Below are 20,367 nucleotides of genomic sequence, written 5' to 3' on the forward strand. Positions count from 1 at the left end.
ATAAACTAATGGCCACGTGCGGCGGAAACTAGTCCCAATGGCTTCAAAATTTCATGCTCCAACGTTCTGCGCAACCGTAATAAAAAGCAATCGTCGCGCGAATTGCAAACGAATCTTAAGCTCGATAATGACACGACGAATCGTTGACATCCGCGAAAGTTTGGACATCGACGATTCCCTTTGATCATTCCGAAGAATAAAAAAAGATTAGTAATTACGAAGTCTCGTTGCACGAAGCTCATTTATCGATGCTCGTATATTTTTTATTTTTCTCTTTCGAGACTTTACTTCGGGTTCGTCATGCATAAAAAGCCCAAAAAGCTGGATAGTCGCGTCGCGAACGGCTCGCGCCAGTTTCTCACTTTATGCGAGTAAACTAAGGGATAACAAAATCACTGGGTGAACTACTAATAAACTTTATGAAAAAAAGTATTGTCGGGCGGAGGAGTATATGGCGCGATCTGGGTACATAGGATGTCTCAGGTTTTACGGTTCTGCGAGTTAAAGTAAAAAAACGGAATTTCATATAAACACGGGCCGGTGCTTTATTAAAAAGTTACAACGGGACTAAAAATCGTGAGGGCCGCGTCGACGCGCGTGTCGGGCCCCGACGAATGCGTTCGATGCGTTCAATGTGTTATTGCTGCAGTATTAACACGTTCCGTGCCACGTGTACCATCGATGGTACACGCTTGCATGTTTACTTAGTGAACTGAACAAATTGTTTACAAGAAATTTAGAACCGAAGAATCAATTTCCACCGCAAGAATGGGCGTTGATAAGTTTTTGTTACGTTGTTATGTGTACGAGAATTAATAATTGCACGTAATACATCAAGTTTTAGTAAAATATCAAAGTGTGAAGATTCGAGTAAAAAAAGCTCGGCACGGAACGTGTTAACCCTTAGCACTCCGAACCATTCTGGACGTTGGCTACCAGCTACTCAGCGCCACTTTTCGGCAGAAACGGGCATTTACAGACCCTCGTATTATTTAGTATGGTTTTGGAACTAACTAACATATTATAATGATATTGGACTTATATGAATTTGGCTGAAATCGAGAAATTTGCAAAAAAATCAATATTTTATTTTTTAGAATTTTGTTATTGTTTGTTTTATAATTTTGTTTCGTTGTTGTAATCGCTATCTATGCGAACTCTTTCTCTCGTCGCCTTGTTGATTGGACGATATCACTATCACTGCTATCAAAACGATAGAAGAAAACCTTCTACAGTTAGTCTTTCCAACATATCTGTATAAACGTCTATCTGGAGCTCATCTTCGCTACTACTTGTATCATGAGACTCATTCGTGTTTGAACGTTTTGCCATTGTTCTAATAAAAAATATGAATAAATACATAGGTTGAAAATTTCTAATCGTTATTACTAACTCACAAGGTGATATTTACCAAAAAAACTTTTACCAAACAATTTATTTACCGAGAGAAGAACCACTTTCCCGATTTTCTCACTCGTTAGATCTATCCATACCGCTCGACGCTTCAAACCAGACCGAGTTCGGCTTTGAAAATCTTTTCCTCCAGATTTTATGATTATAAATCTCACTATACAGTGCGTGCTATGTTCGCATACCGATCTTTCTTCTACAAACTTGCCTTATCGCTCTTTTCAAGTGGCGTCTTTGAAGTGCTCGGACCGTCGTGAGCACGCCTCTCGCGTTCTCGTCAAAACCCGCTGACATTTCTTGTATATATCTTCGTAATTTTACTATATTTTGATTTGATTTCTTGTGCCACTTCAAGAGAAAACTTCAGGGAAACATGCATGTCTGAAAAAGTTGCGCTGAAATAACTCAATTCCCCGTAATCGCTAATAAACTTGAATGTCCCACGAGAGGGGACAGCGGAGTGCAAAGGGTTAAAAGCCGGCGACGGGCGTATCCCCGCGTTTCAAGTGAAATCGACTACTCGAGGTCGCTGATGCAGGTTCAGCGATCTACGCAACGGCCGAGGGGAAAGATAGAATAGGGAAATTGCGGATGTAGAATGTGGGAAATAATTGAGACAGAGTGGGGGATCTAACGAAGACCGAGTGGGGCAAGAACCATAAACTCCAGGGACTATTTTGGACAACGCCGGCCTATATCAACGCTTTACCTCTTGCCTTTGCATAAACTTGGAAGCACGTACTCCCTGTTTACGTCGCAGCGAAACGAAATTGTATGTTGCAAGAATATTAGATTACTCCGTGTAAAATGGCAAAGTTCTATTCGTAGTCTAGCCCGCGCTCGCGCGAACGAAGATTATTTTGCTTCGGTTGAAGCGGATAAAATCGCTCGGCGACTGTAAATTGCAACTCGAAAGTCTAATTTCTTAGAAGCAACTTCAACGAATCCGGTTCGACGGATTTCGACGATGTTACGTTTCAAAATCAACCGTGGCTTCATTTGTATATGTAACATTTATGCGGTCACTTTTTCAACATTCTTACGTTTTGATATAGTTGATATAGTTTTAACACAGTTTTGATATAATTTTAATGGTATAATATCTTGCGTTAATATAGTTCGTTCTTTTAGAGGAAGCATCTGTTATAAATGAAACAATTAGAAACGCGTTTGAAGCTCTTTTAAAAGTTTGTTATATTTTTTTTTCTCGAGATGACAGCGTTTTAAAAATAGTGTCTTCGAACAAGCTCATAAAAATCACGATTCTTCTTTTCCAAAGATGCGCATTTATCAAATTCGAATAACAGAGAAATTCGATTAATTCTTCACGGAACACGAATAAATGATTTTATGCGGTTTTAGACTGGTATCCGTTCCGAACCATGTATTTGGAGTTACGGTGGTTGGCTTAACCATGTCTCAGTGGTTAAATGATCGACGCCATCTGCTCTGCCAGCTAGTTTGACATGGATGTTCAACGCTAGCGATTAATTGCAATCGAGTGAAGAAATAGATCGTTTGTCAGTCACCGCGAATGATTGGATGTCGGAGAGAGATCGAAATTAAGAGAGAATGTGGATGCAATTAGTACCTGCGAACGCGTTCCATTTGTTTACAACGTGATCCCGTATCGTAGCGCGCGTGGCTACGCTGAAGGTAAAAACATCGAAGCAAGAAAAGCGATTTGTTCTCGACTAATGTAAACGAATGTTTCATTTATGTTATTTCTGCTTCGGTTCAAATGATTACGGCACGCTTGATAATTACAGCAAGCGCGTACCAAGTGTAATCGATACGATGCATATAATATCCGAACACCTTTTAAATACTCGGACATGTATGGAAGTACAATAAATTCCCCTCAATCGTCTTTCAGCTTGTAAACAGAAATGGACAATTTGGGAAAATCGACCGTAGTTGAATTCTTGTGGATCATACGTGGACTTTCTACAAATATTTTAACACTAAATCTATCGAGCATTAAACACGACTGAAATGTGTCGCTGTATAAAAATTACAGGACTGAATTTACTTAGACTTTTCGCTATTTTTATTATAATATATCTTCGAATTAAGATCAAAACTATATCGAGTATACATTCGAAGCTAATTAAAAAAATGCAACAAAGAATATTATTTGAACTGATTGCAGGATATCGACTGCAATAGAAAGTCAAAATATTAATAAGTAAGCAGAATCGTTAAAAAGAAAGTTCATGTTATACTTGTGGCTTCTGTATTACAATTATTATATGTAACAATTCAAATGATCTGTTTATATTGGACTGGATTTAGGTCGACGAGTGCACGTTAAACTCGATATCGTCGCTATTTCACACCCCATTAACAGGTACAGTACTTCAATTGTCGCGTGTCTCTGTTGATCTATTAAATACTTCACGATCGAAGTAACAACATAATTAAACGGAATCACCAGTGATAGCAGAGGAATATCGAATTAAGTTATAGTGTTGCATATGCTAATTCCATTAAGCTCTGCTCCTGTGTAACCACGAGCCGTTGCCACGGTTATTAAAATTATTGTTTGAACACGAAATATTAGTATAACGGGAAGGAAATATCGCTTCGATACCGGCGTATTTCATTTCGTCGAACAACGGCAATTAAATTGTGCTTCAATATTTTATTAATTTCTGACTCGTTTACAGGTACGAGCTGTTCGATTCTCTCTCTCTCTCGCTTTCGTTCTCTCTCTGTCTGCCTCTTTCTCTTTCTCTCTCTCTCTGTCTGTCCCTCTTTTTTTGTTTCAAATTGTGTGCACCCTCGAAGCGCGGAGAACGAGTTCAATGTTAGCATAACGCCGTGACGAGCAGCAGGGGTAGTAGTTGGCAAGATATACGTAGGATTAGACCATTTCGACGGTAAGCTGGTCGTCCAGCAATCAGATGTTCCGTTCTCACGCTCCAATCGCTAATCGCTCTCGTACTAATAGCGGAAAGCACTTCAACCCCTACTTTTAACCCTCGCTGTGAAAATGAATCTAAAAAGAACCTTTTAGCGCCCATTTCACGAAGCTGTGTTGTCGGGTACTTTCAACGAAAATCACATTCAGGTGTTACGCTCTTTTTTTCCGCCCACAGAAATTTTCTTCCCATTTTTTCCCCCCCCTTAGTTTTACTCTTGAATTAATAGATAATAATTTAAGAAATGTCCACCGAATGAGAAATCGTTCGTCGAAATTATATCATTTATTATTCAGACTGCGGATTTTTATGCATTTCCGACAAAAATGAACAGATTAAATACAGAACGAAAACATTTAAAGAAATTACTATTCCAAAATACTAATTCCATTATTTTCAACTAAACGAAATAAATCGATTGAAATCAATAAAAATTTTCGCGCAAACGTGTTCATAAATTTCAGACATTTTAGTATAGTTTCGGATCAACTTGCATACAGTGTGATCGATAAAATTTTGAACAATCGGTGTGCAGAATCGAGAGATTAACTGCCATTGTTTTCGTACCGGTTGCGTATCATTTGTTCGCTTCTCGTATCATTACGAACACCACCACGGATTTTCGGTCGGTTGTGCATACGTACATGTCACGAGGCACTGTTCACGAGGTACGATGTTCTTTTCGCGGAGATCTTGTTAAACTGATAACAACTTTAATAACAATACCCTCGTGGGGTGGGAGGTGGCCGTATAATATACGTGCATCGAAATGCATGCAAACTAGCCTGGAATACAAATCAGTCGCCAAGAGGTTCGGCATAAAGTTTAAGAAGTTTGTCTCCCTGAATAAATAGCTTGTCGAGTGTCGCAGGGGACGTGAATAAATGCAGCGAGGCTAAGACGTTATTGCTTCTCGCTGAATGCTCGGCATTGCATAAATTACTAACCGGCAACAATGTGAAAAACTCCGGGGCTCAAATCCATACAAAAGTATCATAAAAAGGATATTACTGTCTGCCTTCGAGTATTCACTATTATATGAACTCGTTATTCGATTTTAACGATACAGCGCGTGCCAAAACACATGGCCCCCGAAACTGCAGGTGCATCTTGCGCGTAAATACAACGATCGAACTGCGGATTTTATGACAAAATTGAATAGGTTGAATAAAAAAATTATGAAGATGCTGGAACACTAAGAATACTTTTGCTTTTCTTTCTGATTCATTGAAATTATTAAAAGAAAAATTTAGGAGCTTTATGTCATTTCTGTTTCCCAAAGTTGTCACAGAAAATTTGTTATTTTGCACGAAGATCCCTGGTCTAATAATAAGACGATTCTAATTTTCAGGGCTTTTTCAGACATTGAAATTACGTCTTCTTTTATCGCTTATTTCTTCCGTTAGCCCGTCGGCCATTGGAATAGCTTTTACGTTCATCCCTTAAGTGGATACGACGATTCTCGTCCGCAAACTTTTTCCGTGCCGAACTCGAATTTGCCCTCATTTTGTCTAAAATTATGTCATTATAGTTATAACGAATTATACGAAAATGAACAGTATTAAAAAGGAATATAAATAATTCATAAATCGCATTGCTTACTGTTCCATTACGAATTAAACAGCGTCCACAGTTATGTAAATTCATTAAATAAAAGCCGAAATATTTTAGCTTCATTTTGCGACAACTCTTCGCGTAGAATCGCGGTTAAATTAAACTGTCCTCACACGCACGTTGCTTCGAATACGAATCGTAAGGCAAGAGATTAAACCGTTTCTTTTTTTACAAACTAATCCATACGAATATTAAATGGTTCACAGTTTAGTAACAGAACAAAATGCTCGTAATAAAAGTCGAATGAATGAATGAACGAATGATGGTGAAATATGTATAAAGTTAACGTATAAATCGTGGCCCGTCGGGGATGCATTCGATTGTTCGATGGGAAAGCGTTGTTTAAGCTCGCCGCAGATTTATAAATGATACACAGTGTTCGTATAAGCGCCAAATGCGGCATTCTCTTGGTTCGGTTTCACAGCGCCCTGTCAAAAGATGGCTCGGGTATGCCTTGGGATTTCGTGGAGTATTCTGAAACTTTTGATTGTTTCCGTGACATGTTGGAAAACTTGAGACGTTGTTTTACTCTGCTAGTGAAATAAAAATGTGCATATAACCCAGAAACTGGGTCGGAAACAGAAGGACAAGATCGCCTTCAATTTCGTTCTCTCGCGCTCGTGTTTCTTGAGTCGGCCTGTACGAGGGCTGCTCGAGCGACGAGTTAAAATTCGTCGGAAATAACGTCGAGCTACGTCGTCGATGCCCTTCGATGGACAGACAAAATCGCATAATACGCGAACAGTTAATGCAAACGATATAAATATATATATATATATATAAATATTATATAAAAATAAATATTAAATTATATATATATAATTATTAATATACATATATATATATATATATATATATATATATATATATATATATGTATATTAATAATTATATATATATAATTTAATATTTATTTTTATATAAATAATTTATATTTATATATTATATTAATATTATATTATATTATATTAATATTTATATATAAATATATATATATATATATATATATATATAAATATTAAGTATTTTATATTAATGAGAATAGCAGAGGTTAAAATATTTTGATACGATCGAACGCCTGAAGTGGAAACGTGAAATCCAATAAATTGTCCGTAACGCGTATAAAATCATGTACGCTGAACGTTTCGTCGGACAGGCATTATATCTCATTGAATTATTAAAAGGGTAACGCGACATTTTCAGATTTGATAGAAAAATTGTAGCACGCGTGCGTCGCGCCGAGCGATAACGCTTTATAAAAAATTTCACTCGACCCATTAAACGGTGTTTTTTTTTCCAGCCTTTTCCACGCGAACCCGTATATCGCGTAGAAAAACGAAGCGGTTCAGCCAAAGAGGCTGTTTATACGCGTTTCAAAAGACGCAAAGAAATAGCGAAATTAAATGATTTTTATAGCATAACAGATCCTTCCCCGCAGCTAGTGAATTTTTCATCGCGGTTTAGTTTTAACAGCGATAACGCTCCTCGCCGTGTGCGGGGCTTTAAAGTTTCAGGCTCTTGCTGTTCCTTCTTCTTCTTCTTTAAAGGTCCTTTCATCGAACGACGTGTGTAACATGAATTTTTCACCGTATGTCGGATTAAATAAATTAAATAGATAAAGGGACCGGGGATTAAAGCTATCCCGTCCGTCTTCCGACGCGATTTCAGGCTTTCAGCCATTACCGATAAAACATGAGAGACATATTTACTTAAAATTTGAAACAACAACTAACTATTTCCTGAAAATGAGAAGAAGAGATATATCAGAGCTCTCGTGATATATTTTATATATTTTTGTCTAAAATATATGGTACAAAATAATTTTTTTTAAATTTTGCCACTGCTTGGAATGACAAAAAAAAATAAAAGAACGTACGTTTTTTTTTAGCTTTTTCATCCGAGCATATAACGAAGATTTAAAAAATGCGTTTTGTAGATCTCGGTAGCTTGTATGCATACCGAAAAATTCGTTCAACATTTTCAAAAAATTCGAGTCATTTAAAAAAGTTTTAAAAAAGCTATACCGCTTAGTATTATTTGTGTAAAGTGATGTTAGACATTTTCAGATCGAAAGATATATTTGTTATCGGTAAATTACGAGAAAACGATCACTGTTCCCGCTGGTTACGCGTTCACGATAATATGAAAAGTCATGATCTCGTTCGGAGCGTATTTTCACCGCTTGGAGCGTTTTTGAGAAGGAAAAAAAATTTGCCCCGTTATTAGCATCACATGAACTACATTCGTGCAAAGTTTCAAAGTTTTTTGAATTTTCGAGTTGCCGAACTTCCCTTGTTAGCCAGGTACGTGTTAACTATGCATATTAACCTGTCCTCGTTACTTTTCACAGCTTATTTTACGCATTCATGCTATATTGCCTCAATAATGAAAGATCGATATGCTGAAAAATTAATGCTTAAAACGATGGACAGAACATGATAAGAACAAAGGAAAAGTTATTGAATGTAAAAGTTTCAGTTCGAATAGAACTTACAAAATATAACAATAAAACAATTTTAGTAACACGAACGGTTTCTTGTTCATCAATATTATTAAAAAAGTTCTCAATCGTTACCACAAATATTGAATACTATCGAACGAATATTGCTTCAAGAATATTAAGTAATTATTACGGTTAGATTAATATTCTGAATGTTCATTTATTTGCGACATTCGTGTGCAACATTATCTCAGTTCAAAGCTTGTTTCTGTTTCTTTTATAAAATCTTGCTCAATAAAGTTTCCAACGTATCTTGCTTTCACAAAACTTTTATTACACAGATATTTGAAGTATAAGAAGAGACACATAAGAAATGACTCCGTACGCGCCTTTTAGAAGAGAATAGCTTTTTAAAAATCGTTTTCAACGTCTTGAATTCTTCCGATGTGTGACAAAAATTAGATTACTTGCTGACATTCTGACGTAAAGGTCTTTTCTTATAACTTCTATATTCACGTTTTTGATAAAAAATTTTAGAATATGTTCTGCAATAAACAGTGATTATCGTTTGTTTTAACTGTTTGTAACTCGTGGCGAAGTTACTCGATCTCGATGAAATTATTATTTGATTATATAATAATTTGATTATATTATAAATTATTATTATCTATTTTGAAAACTGGTTTCGTCAAAAAATGCTTCGTTAAAAATTCGTACTTACATAGTGACCTACAAAGGTGTTCTTCAATTGACCTTGTACATCAAAATGAAAGGGAAACGGGAGAAGTCCAGCTGCGCCACTCGCTCCCTGCATTTACTTAATTAGTCCTTCTAAATTCTCTGAAAAAATTCAAGCTGTCTCGCTCACTTTGCAAAAAGTTACTCCACGCTGGAGCAGAGTCGGGAATTATTCAAATTGTTTCGAATATAGATATTCGACTAAAATAATTATTGGAATGAATTTTTTTAGATCGAATATTTTATTCGAATAACAATAATTCATTAATCCTAAAAAATTATTCCATCTATTTATCCGAGTAATTCTTTATTCTTCATTCGAATAAATCGTCCGAACGGAGATTGCAATATTATTCGAACAATAATGCGAATAATTGTCGACTATTCTTATTTTTACGTAATTTTGTAAGAACACACATTGATATTAATTTCGTTATGTACACACATTTAGAATCGTTTGGATTTTCGCTATCCTGCTGACGATACCGTATGCGTGTTTACTTTTTGTTATTTTTACAACGAGAACTCTTCCCGATGCAACGTTTCAAAACAGCGAATCGCAAAATTAACAGGAAAGAAATGAATCAATAAATCACGGAAAAGGAAACACTTCATATTCTATCATTTTTATTAATGTCGATTATTTTCTGAACGAATTCCTGTACAAACAAGTACTTATTCGAGTAACAGATACAGTCAATTCTCCCCAATTTTCCTTCAATTTGTAAACAAAAGTGGACAATTTCGGAAGAGGAAAAATACGATTAGTCGAGGCTCGCGGCTCATTTCTATAATTGCCGGTTCTCAACAATTATAAGAACAAGATGCAAGGCTCGAATAATCGTATCTCCTCTTTCGAAATTGTCCATTTTTATGCACAATCTGAGCGTCGGTTAGGGAGGCATTACTGTACAATAATGTCTCTCTAATTGACGCTCAGATTGTCCAAGACAATCAATTGACAAAAATGGACAGGATTTTTAGAGATACGATTATTCCATCCTCGCGGTACATTTTAATAGTTGTCGATTGTCAACAATTATGAAAACCAGGTGCAAAGCTCAAACAATCGCATCTCCTCTTCCGAAATTGTCTACTTTTGTGTACAAGCCGAAAGAAAATTAGGGAGAATTTACCTTCCTATTCGAATAAATTCGAAAATCAATGGCTAGCCAGATAAAATTCGATTAGACGTTCGATAGCGTCGAATAAAATTGCATTCGTTGGCCTATATCTCTCATCCGAATAAAATTTTGCCCAACTCTGCTTTGTAGCGCGTACACAGAGACTGACTGACTGTGATCCGAGGTCTCTTCGGCGTAGTTCAGTGAAGCCGGAAGCATCGAAACAATTAGAGGCGACGGCACGATAGCGCTTTAAACGCGACGATGCGGTATGGTTAAATTATTCAATCAAAATTCAAAGGTCGCAAGGAAAACGCACCGCGCCGGAGCGAATGCTATTAGCAACAAGCCGCGCAACATGTAACTTCTTAACCGCCGGCAGGAAACGGGTCAAAGGTATGCAGATCGGCGTATATCCTCGAAACAAGTAAACCGGATGGGCTCGAACTCGTTGGGAATCTCCGCGGCGACATTATTCTCGCGTCGTTTTCTTCTCCCGCCGTTTCGCTCACGCCCGTGTACTCACGGTCACTAGTTTTTTCTTTTACGGCCGGGCGCAGGAGAGCGCCTCTTTATGTAGTTTTTTCGTTGGATAGCGCGCGGCAACTTCGTCAAGATAGACGATCCGTTCGCGAGGCCTTTTTCACCGGGCAAGAGAGCAGAGATAGACGGAGACCGAGAGGAGGATAAAGGGCGAGGGGGAACGACAAAGAAAAAGGAAAAAGATAAAGAGTCTCTTTCTGTCTCGGAGCGAGTATCCTGGCGAATCGACCCTTATCGTTTCGCGAATGGCCACGTGATCGAATTTACCCGAGATTGAAGCCGAGCGGGCACGGTCGTCCGGGACTTCCGGTAATCCACTTTCCCTTAAACCGCAGCCACCCTTAAAGCAGGATGAATGGTTAGCGCGGAGAAACCAGAACCCGAAGTAAATTCTCGAGTGTGCACCGCGGATTAGCTTTCGCGCTAACTACTTGCATTACAGGGAACAGTCCCGACGAAAATTGGAATATATTCAGCCGTTCCGGTTCGCTCGTTTGACACGGCTAAATATTCTGTTTTAACTCCGTGACACTCGGCGCACGCGAACAGACCCCGCCGCTTTTCCCGCCGATTAACGGCGATCACGATACGGGGAAACGAAGCTCGCTCTGCAGCCAAGTATGCCGGCAGCTTTACTATCCCGACGCCCTTCCGATGCCCGGCGCGATACGATCGAATGTCCTCGTTTTTGTTGTCTTTTAATGGTTATGCAGCCCAGCTTCATGACGCCGACGACTGTGAAACGCGTTGCGTTTCGAACGACGACCGCGCTCCACACGGTCTTCTTTGATGCAGCTTAATCGATATCGGCGAATGCAAGTTAATTTAGCGCAGCCCGCTTTTCGCGTATCCGCGTCTATTCAGCGCCTTTGGCATCTTGCGAGCCGTTGCAACGGAGAATTTACGTGTTCGCGTTTCGCGTTCTTAATTGTCTGCTTGCTCTTAATGAGGTATACTTTGAGGTTTTTGTGCTTCGAATACAGGCGAAACAGTTCTGGAACACTCGTTAATGTCTCTTAATGATCCGATAATTTTTATCATGCGGTCGAATCTCGATTAACGAAACTAATGAGGGAGACACGCGTGTTCGGATAACGGGACGTTCGATTAAAATGCTATTTAAAGCTTTGCTGATTTGTACAATGAATAGGGTTGCATGTATGTTGCTCGAGATCGATTTATTTATGCATGTTTTCGGATAAAAAACATTAGAGCATGGAAGATTTGGATAATCGAGGTTATATTGTATATTAACATTGTCCCATATTTTGTAACATTACGACCGTAATTGTTCCTACATCATTTTATAATTGTAATTTAGTTCGACTGCAATTTTCAATTTTAAACAAATTTTTGCATCGATTGCCTCTCGTTCAATTTTGTATAATATTATATATATATGTTTCCAAAGATCGCCGCGCATCCCCACTTTGTTAATACAAAGGTTATAAACTATTTCAAGAACGACGCTTCATTTTTCAACGGAACGACTTCCTCTTAGGGTGCCTCGTCTATCCAGAAACTTTGGAATTCTCAATTTTTAGCTTTTGCATTTCTTTTTTTATATGCACCTACCGCTCTGAAAATACTTCATCAAAGTTTCAAGTTAATTCGATTAAAATCGGCGAAGTTGGGTGAAATCTGGTCGGCGCATCGATGTTGTAATAAAAGAGGACATGAAACTTTAACGACTGGTCAGAATATCCAACAAATGACTCACTCGATTTGCTTCGAATTCTGCGAGCTCCTTTTGTCAATTAAAACTTCGGCGGCTTTCATATATTTCAATCTAGTCTTTTACTTTCAGGAAATTGATTCCGTCGATACGTTACATGAATTATAAAGTTATTGTATACTAATACTATATTGATACTATATTGATGCTATACTATGTATACTATAATATAATACCATATATATATATATATATATATATATATATATATATATATATATATATATATATATAATACTTATAATTCTTATTATATATATAATATGAAAATACAATAACTTTTAGTATCAATATAGTATTAGTATATATAATACTGTATATACTAATACTATATTGATACTATATATAATACTATGTATACTAATACTATAATGATACTAAAAGTTATTGTATTTTCACAAAATTCAAGGTAATTGAAATTGTTAGCATTATGAATCGACGAACATATACCTGAGTAACACGTAACTTGGAGAAACAATGATCGTGTTTTTATAACAAATAATCGGTCGCTGCGTCAGCAGCGATAATTGTTTTCACGAGTTCAAGAAAAAAGCAGCGTGAATTATCTTCCATCGCGCTATTTTCCTTACTACCATTGCTCCACCCTTTATCAACGAAGCCAAAATAAAACGCGATCTTCCGAATGCGTTTCTTGAATGCTAATGAACTCTGAAGTTCATTATAAATGAATGGAATATATTAACGCAGCTTGAATTCTCAAACGTAATATTTTCCAGGGAAATTCTTCCCTAACGAGCCATACCATTGCGACCGTTTATTAAATATTATTATTAATTAGCGAGGTTCCTTTCAACGGCATTTTCAAGAGTTGAATTTTTAATGGATCGCATTGCTGTTGACCTTAGGAAAATTTATATTGTTCATTTTCATTCACGTCAGATTATCTGGCGTCATCTTAATGTACGATGTTCCGCGTTACAGTGCACGGGATTACGCTCGTTAACATAATGAACATAAAATACAATCTTTGGAACATTTTTGGCTAATTACCAATACCCATTTGACCCCATCAGTTGAAAGAAAATTCAGTGCGTTGTTTCACGATTAATTAGCGGTGACGGTAATGCCGGGGCTCGATTATTTTTTCCCTGCAACAGGACTCGTACAATAAATTATAAACATTAAGAACTGAAACAGGAGAAATTATCTTGTTTTACCTTTAATCTTCGCGCTTTTGACCGAAAAGCAGATCTTTGCTTCGAATTGTTTAAATCTGAAGCACTCCCGTGTAAAAGTTCAAATTATTTATTGGCAATAATTGTTCGATTTAATGATCAAAAAACTTAGACTTAAAAAATTTCACAAAATTAAAGTATTTCATGTATTCCAATTAAAATTGTTAAGTTTATTACATCGATTTTACATCGATTCGAAGTTTATTACATCGAGTATTATATAGATTGCTTATTCAACATTTTTACAATACAAAACGTATTTTTTAAATTTTCCTCGCAGATTCAGATAAAAAAAGCTTCTATTTCCGTTGTCGTTCCAAGCATAACAGCAAAATTAAAAAAGATATTTCAATCACCGCACACTGAATTAGTCGCATCGACATTAACCCTAGAAAGATAACCATATGACAACGTACGTAAAAGATAACCATACGCTTCAGAGGCGCATGCTTTTCTAAGGCGTCAATTTTATACTAACAATGGATATTTATTTAAGTTAATCTAGTCATTTTAAAGGTTTGCCATTATTGTAAAAATAAAATGCATTTATATTATATTTTTTTATATTTTAAGTAATTTTAAACTTAAATCACTAGACCTCTATGAAAAATTAACAAAAATCAACAGTCTTCGCAGGCGCCTCTGCGACGTAGGTTATCTTTCTCGGGTTAAAGAAAAAATCCAAATGATTTGGTTCAGTTTCCAAAAATTGATCGCGTCTCGAAAGATGTTCGAACTCGTTTCGAAACGGATCGTGGTTCCGACAAACAGGAAAAAATGATGAAACATTTAACAGCCTAAAGCCCTGGCATTTTCCCGCTCCATTTGCATCCCATGAATTTGAACAACGTTTTTCGCCCGAGGGAACGGGGGAAGGAAAAAGATCAAGAGACTGTGAAATGTGTTCTCGTTCCTCGTAACAGGCAAGAGCAACTTGCTTCCTCTGTACAAGATTATTATCCTATTTGGAAAGCGCGGACCGGGTCCATCGAGGAAGCCCTAAACGTTTCGGAATGGTCCGAAGTCTGGGTCCCGTTCTAGCTCGGTTCGCGCGTGATTCGACGGTAATGTAGGAAAATTGAAATTCACGATAGGGATATTTTTGGTTCGGAATCAATTTGTTTGGGTTGCTCGGCTTCACCGCCGGGCGCCGTGTCTGAGAAAACGCGGAGCGGTGTGCCAAATCCGTGCGACGTGCGGCAACTTCGCCGGCTCGGTACCTGGTACCTGATATGATTTCGGCGTGCCTGCGCTCGGCCTTAGAAAATGGAATTTCCCTGGTCTCGTTTCGGCCGACGGTTCCTGCACCCACGTGTACGTGCGTTTGTCGCGCTGACTATCGGAACCAATGTGCTTGTCGATTCGAATTTTCGGCTCGCGTTTCGAAAACTCGCCGTTGCACGGCGACCGGGCCGTTGATGGAATTGATCCGTCAAAGGAAACGGGAGCGTCCGACTCCTACAGGACACACGTGGGGCATCCTCTGAAACGTGTATTCCCGAAAACTTACGGTTCCCTTTGATTTCTTCTTGCGCGGGCCCAACGTACAGCGGCTACAGAAAGGTGCCTCTCCGTACACCAAATTCCTGATTTCCGACGAATTGTCGCCGTTCCAACTGTTTTAATTTCGTGAAAGATAGTCCGATGAAAAAATACTCGTTCCAAAGCTTGAAGCAGAGTTGCGCAGAACTACGGTCGAATCGCTCAAGGAATTGTAATCACGAAGTCATTCGATTGCATTATTATTCGATCACATTGTACAGTGATGTCTCTCTAATTGACGCTCAGATTGGCCAGAAAAATGGACAATTTCGGAGGAGAAGATTATTCGAATCTCGCGGTTCATTTTTATAGTTACGAATTGCCGACAACTATAGAAAGAAACTGGCTGCGAGGCCTCGAATAATCGTATCTCCACTTCCCAAATTGTCCATTTTTCTGCGCGATCTGAGCGTCAGTTAGGGAGACATTACTGTAATTCGTAATTCACACCTACCTGTGCGTTATTGTATCGCAGACATTTGAGCCGTTTCTTTTGAAAGTGGCATAAGTCACTTTACCGTAATGAAAAGTGGTGATTTTTTAATGTTTATACGAAATTATTTATACTGAGAAAAATATCGGTATCCTGAGATAACAAATAAATAAATATAGTAATAATTATTAATTAATTAATTATATATAATATAATATTATATATATTGTATTATATTATTATATATATATATATTGTATTATATTATTATATATATATATATATATATATATATATATATGTATATAATATATGATATTAATTATTAATTAATAATAATAATAATAATAATAAATATAATAAATAAATATAATAAATCTTCTCGAAAGTTAGCATCCATATTTTTGAATGTGTTAAAACGCAAACCCTTAAATACATCGACTTAAAAACAAAGTGACTTATGCCACTTTCAAAATAAACGGCTCATTTCGCGGTTATGGCAATTCCAGCAATCGTGTCGAACGATTTGTTGAAGTTGACACTGTCGACCTTTTGCGGACGATGAGTTTTTGGACTGCATTCTTTTTTTTGCGGGTTGCATTAAAATCGTTGACACAGATTTCACCGACAACAATTCATCGACGCCGGTCTTGATTAACGCCAGTTTCGTTCGACAACGGTCTTGATCAATAACAACGGTACGAGTTAGATCTAGTAGTTTCCATTTCACGGGCGCATATAGAAACTATTTCGAACTCAAATCGTTGTCAATCAAAAGTTGTCTCGATTAGAATTCCTTGTCGGTTAAAATCTGGTATGGTGTAAATCTTGTCGGTGAGATCTGTATCAGAGATTTTAATGTAATCTTCTTTCCTTGGATCAAGTAAATGCAAATTCTTTGTAAAATGAGCTGTATTTAGAGACTATTTCATAAATATTAATATTATATATTATATATTATATATTATATATTATATATTATATATTATATATTATATATTATATATTATATATTATATATTATATATTATATATTATATATTATATATTATATATTATAATATTATATATTCCCTTAATTAATAGATTAATAGATTAAGCAAGCTTGTAATAAATTCTAGTTTTTAGAATTTTACTCAATTTACCATTGAGTACAACTTTTAAATGCGAGTGCAATATAATTGAAAGGTGAATAAAAGTCTAACAACTTCGTCCGATCCCTATTTTTAACGAACTCCAACGATTTCATTTCTCTGTTCAAAAACTAATCTCCAACGGGATGAATATGTATATCATTCCGCTGTCTAATTACGAAAACCACAGTTATGATCGTTTTAAGTAACGAGTCGTTTATGCTTGTCAGAGAATTTACGGATTTTTTTCCAAATGAGTTTACATAATTTTTAAATTAACATAAATTCTTAAATGTTGCTGAACGTTTTATAAAATATACTTACAAGTTTCCTTAAAGTTTTATTTATAGATATTAATATTCCTTAAAATTAAATATTCCGTAAAATAAATAATCCAACAGTTTCATTTGCACGCGAATGCTTTATAAAGATTTAATTATTTATAATACGGTGACGTTTACAAAAAAAAAGGACTACTGAAAATCACGAAATTGCATCAGAGAAAAAATCCCGGCATTAGAGAAAACGAAAATATTACAACGAGAAAACGTTAAGTCTTAAAATTTAATGTAATTATAAAAAGATATTTTATGAAGGATAGTTCTGAAAGAAATATATATCCTGAAGATTTTTTACTAGATTTACCTTAAGATTCCTTGAAGTACTATATATATTTTAAAAGCGTCACGACCCGATGACATTATTGACACTGAATAATCAGGTGCTTTCTCCGATGAAACGTTAATCGTTGGATATTTTCTTTTTAGTCCGGCCCGCGCGAATCCCGCCTTTCACTGTCAATTCGCCACAATTTCTGAGAAGTTGAGTGATCAAGCAATTTCTTCGGTTGTTCACTGCACGCTCAGTAATTGCGTTGACCCAGTTCCTTGTAGCGATGAAATATCACAAATAAATATTCCTCCTCCACGGTCGATTTCATTTCCGTCCTGTCTTCGTCCGGGGATCGGATTTCTTAACTCCTATAAAAGACTCGGCATCGTGATCAGATTGCTCCTTGGATTCCTCAAATGAACATAATCATCGTTAATTTCCTCGGAATTCGACCCGGATGAATCATCAGGGGGAGTAATCGAGATCTGATTACGTCGGATTCGCGGTATCAATGGAATCGTCGGTGATTGCGTAACGTGTTTTGTCGAGTCAACCCTCCAATCGAAATAGTTTATTGCAAACATATTTAAAAATGCGGATATTGCTGGTATTTCGATCAGATATTGAACGACCAAAAAATTGTCTAAAAATGATGCTTTATACGGACGCACGAATGGCTGTTACCTGTATACGCGTTTGCAATGTGAATTTTCCAGATATATCTGGTGCAAATCCGACACTTGGAATTGTATTTATTATCATTTCCATTGTGGATACAACGCATTATGTGCTTTTCGATCTACGCTCTCAATAAACATGCTGCAGTTAGAATATTTATGTATTTTCGATTTCTCTTGCAGACGCTGAACAGAAATACTTATTTAAGTACTACTATTTAAGTATTATAGTACATATATTTTTTATTTGGTATTGAGCAAATATTATTTAGATTACTATTATTTAAGTGTTATTATTTAGTATTAAGTAGATACTATTTAATTACTATTATTTATTATTTATTTATACTTATTTTACTAATATTACTTATAAGTGCTATTACAACTTATTTGAGATCATTACACATATACAGATGATATTTATAAATAACGCTTGAACGGAAATGATACGAAAAGATCGCTTCGGTCAAAATATAAGTATTATATTATTAGTATTATATTATAGTATTATATTATTATTTCAATTTCTGTCTCTCTCTCTCTCTCTCTCCCCTCTCTCTCTCTCTCTCTCTTAATATTATTATTCCATATTTAATTATTATATTATTATTAAGTAAATATAATTCAATTACTATTATTTAAATATTATTATTTAGTATTGAGTAAATACTATTTAATTACTATTATTTATTATTTATTTATACTTATTTTACTATTATTACTTAAGTGCTATTACAACTTATTTTAGATCATTACACATACAGAAGATATTTATAAATAATGCTTGAACGGAAAAGATACGAAAAGATCGCTTCAGACATAATATAAGTATTATATTATTATTTGGCATTAAGTAAATATTATTTAATTACTATTATTTAAGTATTATTATTCAGTATTAAGTAAATACTATTTAATTACTTTTATTATTTATTTATACTTATTTTACCAATATTACTTAAGTGCTATTACAACTTATTTGAGATCATTACACACATACAGATGATATTTATAAATAACGCTTGAACGGAAAAGATACAAAAAGATCGCTTCGGACGGATAAAAACGGTATTTTGTGGTATTCTACATTGTGAATTCACTCAGAAAATGACTAAAGAAGATACATTCAACGTCGTTACGGTTATCCCTTTAAGAATCTTTGTTTCATTTCTGATGAAAGACAGTTTTTCTTTGATTCTTCTTGCTGTGCTAGAGATCCGGTTACTTTTTACACCGAACACCGTGTTTCTCCGTTTCAACTGTACAGTGCCGACGCTTTTGTGTTGCCTTAAATGTAAATCAGGGCTGACTGTTTCCAAAAATAGAACACAAATTGAATCGTAAACATTGTTGTATTTTCGCAGAATTCCTTCTTTAACGAAGGAAAGTAAAGTCACAATTGGCAAAAACTAGAATATGATCGTGACGTGCATAGCCGACGTTAAAAAGATAATTGACACGATTAACCTTGTGTAAACGCGAAACATGTTTTTGCGTATCGTAGTACTGACACACAATTACTGTGCTTTTGTAGGAAGTAAATCATCGTTCAGTCTGCTAATTGTTTTCCTGAGTCGAAGAAACAAGCAGAATAAATTAATTGAACGCCGGAGTTCATTATATACGAATGGAATATATTAACGTAGGTCGAATTTAATAACGCAATATCTTCCAGGAAAATCCCTTCATAATATGCGATATGCGACCGTTTATTGAACATTACTATTAATTAGTAGGGTTTCTTTCAATAAGGTATTTATCAGTTATATTTTTTTTCAATAAATTCCATCGCTGCGCGACAATATGAATAAAATTTTGCTCGCTTCTAGGCCTAATTCAAGTCGCAACATAAGCGTCGACGCGTTCTTTTTTTTTAATTTTCAACTAATATCCAGTCGATAAATTCGATTCGCCCGAAGGTTGACTCGAACTGAATCGATACAATTCACGCTAGAAACAATACGAATCTCAACTTTATACTGCTGTATTTGTTTATAAGTTATCCTGTAATATTATGCAACGATGAAAGAAAGAAACAGATTAAAGACCAAAACGGTTAAACAATTTATAGAATGTAGAAATACCGTGATACCATTTTTGACCCGTTAAAATGATTAAAAAAGGAAAAGGAATTTTTACTTACCTGCGATCGTTGCAGACACTTTTTATTTTGCATAAAAATCCACAGTTCGATATCCTGGAAACCCGATGTTCGGAAAGAGGAGGTCCAAAATAATTTTTTGTCC

This window comes from Megalopta genalis, chromosome 4, assembly GCF_051020955.1.
Source record: "Megalopta genalis isolate 19385.01 chromosome 4, iyMegGena1_principal, whole genome shotgun sequence".
Taxonomy (NCBI): Eukaryota; Metazoa; Arthropoda; class Insecta; order Hymenoptera; family Halictidae; genus Megalopta; species Megalopta genalis.